We start from the raw sequence: 2,500 nt of genomic DNA, 5'->3' as shown, positions 1-2,500 counted from the left end.
ACAGGGCTTGAAAAAGAAATAACACTTTCCTACACTGCCCGTTGTCCACCCTGTCAAAGTGGCCTCAGCTGTCCACAGGGCTTGAAAAAGAAATAACACTTTCCTACACTGCCCGTTGTCCACCCTGTCAAAGTGGCCTCAGCTGTCCACAGGGCTTGAAAAAGAAATAACACTTTCCTGCACTGCCCGTTGTCCACCCTGTCAAAGTGGCCTCAGCTGTCCACAGGGCTTGAAAAAGAAATAACACTTTCCTGCACTGCCCATTGTCCACCCTGTCAAAGTGGCCTCAGCTGTCCACAGGGCTTGAAAAAGAAATAACACTTTCCTGCACTGCCCGTTGTCCACCCTGTCAAAGTGGCCTCAGCTGTCCACAGGGCTTGAAAAAGAAATAACACTTTCCTGCACTGCCCGTTGTCCACCCTGTCAAAGTGGCCTCAGCTGTCCACAGGGCTTGAAAAAGAAATAACACTTTCCTACACTGCCCGTTGTCCACCCTGTCAAAGTGGCCTCAGCTGTCCACAGGGCTTGAAAAAGAAATAACACTTTCCTACACTGCCCGTTGTCCACCCTGTCAAAGTGGCCTCTGCTGTCCTCAGGGCTTGAAAAAGAAATAACACTTTCCTACACTGCCCGTTGTCCACCCTGTCAAAGTGGCCTCTGCTGTCCTCAGGGCTTGAAAAAGAAATAACACTTTCCTACACTGCCCGTTGTCCACCCTGTCAAAGTGGCCTCTGCTGTCCTCAGGGCTTGAAAAAGAAATAACACTTTCCTACACTGCCCGTTGTCCACCCTGTCAAAGTGGCCTCAGCTGTCCACAGGGCTTGAAAAAGAAATAACACTTTCCTACACTGCCCGTTGTCCACCCTGTCAAAGTGGCCTCAGCTGTCCACAGGGCTTGAAAAAGAAATAACACTTTCCTACACTGCCCGTTGTCCACCCTGTCAAAGTGGCCTCAGCTGTCCACAGGGCTTGAAAAAGAAATAACACTTTCCTACACTGCCCGTTGTCCACCCTGTCAAAGTGGCCTCTGCTGTCCTCAGGGCTTGAAAAAGAAATAACACTTTCCTACACTGCCCGTTGTCCACCCTGTCAAAGTGGCCTCAGCTGTCCTCAGGGCTTGAAAAAGAAATAACACTTTCCTGCACTGCCCGTTGTCCACCCTGTCAAAGTGGCCTCTGCTGTCCTCAGGGCTTGAAAAAGAAATAACACTTTCCTACACTGCCCGTTGTCCACCCTGTCAAAGTGGCCTCTGCTGTCCTCAGGGCTTGAAAAAGAAATAACACTTTCCTACACTGCCCGTTGTCCACCCTGTCAAAGTGGCCTCTGCTGTCCTCAGGGCTTGAAAAAGAAATAACACTTTCCTACACTGCCCGTTGTCCACCCTGTCAAAGTTGTCAAAGTGGCCTCTGCTGTCCTCAGGGCTTGAAAAAGAAATAACACTTTCCTACACTGCCCGTTGTCCACCCTGTCAAAGTTGTCAAAGTGGCCTCTGCTGTCCTCAGGGCTTGAAAAAGAAATAACACTTTCCTACACTGCCCGTTGTCCACCCTGTCAAAGTGGCCTCAGCTGTCCACAGGGCTTGAAAAAGAAATAACACTTTCCTACACTGCCCGTTGTCCACCCTGTCAAAGTGGCCTCTGCTGTCCTCAGGGCTTGAAAAAGAAATAACACTTTCCTACACTGCCCGTTGTCCACCCTGTCAAAGTGGCCTCAGCTGTCCACAGGGCTTGAAAAAGAAATAACACTTTCCTACACTGCCCATTGTCCACCCTGTCAAAGTGGCCTCAGCTGTCCACAGGGCTTGAAAAAGAAATAACACTTTCCTACACTGCCCGTTGTCCACCCTGTCAAAGTGGCCTCAGCTGTCCACAGGGCTTGAAAAAGAAATAACACTTTCCTGCACTGCCCATTGTCCACCCTGTCAAAGTGGCCTCAGCTGTCCACAGGGCTTGAAAAAGAAATAACACTTTCCTGCACTGCCCGTTGTCCACCCTGTCAAAGTGGCCTCAGCTGTCCACAGGGCTTGAAAAAGAAATAACACTTTCCTGCACTGCCCGTTGTCCACCCTGTCAAAGTGGCCTCAGCTGTCCACAGGGCTTGAAAAAGAAATAACACTTTCCTACACTGCCCGTTGTCCACCCTGTCAAAGTGGCCTCAGCTGTCCACAGGGCTTGAAAAAGAAATAACACTTTCCTACACTGCCCGTTGTCCACCCTGTCAAAGTGGCCTCTGCTGTCCTCAGGGCTTGAAAAAGAAATAACACTTTCCTACACTGCCCGTTGTCCACCCTGTCAAAGTGGCCTCTGCTGTCCTCAGGGCTTGAAAAAGAAATAACACTTTCCTACACTGCCCGTTGTCCACCCTGTCAAAGTGGCCTCTGCTGTCCTCAGGGCTTGAAAAAGAAATAACACTTTCCTACACTGCCCGTTGTCCACCCTGTCAAAGTGGCCTCAGCTGTCCACAGGGCTTGAAAAAGAAATAACACTTTCCTACACTGCCC

General features: G+C 50.0%; 1 protein-coding gene across 1 annotated transcript in view; it reads left to right on the top strand.

Moving 5' to 3' along the window:
* The window catches only part of LOC143286384 (arylsulfatase B-like), a 23,455-nt gene that overhangs the window by 7,195 nt on the left and 13,760 nt on the right, over positions 1-2,500 (top strand). The gene's annotated exons all lie outside the window — the stretch shown is intronic.

Source organism: Babylonia areolata, chromosome 10, assembly GCF_041734735.1.
Source record: "Babylonia areolata isolate BAREFJ2019XMU chromosome 10, ASM4173473v1, whole genome shotgun sequence".
Classification (NCBI taxonomy): Eukaryota; Metazoa; Mollusca; class Gastropoda; order Neogastropoda; family Buccinidae; genus Babylonia; species Babylonia areolata.
Note: the sequence above shows the minus strand (reverse complement) of the source record. Positions and strands in the feature narration are given on the sequence as shown.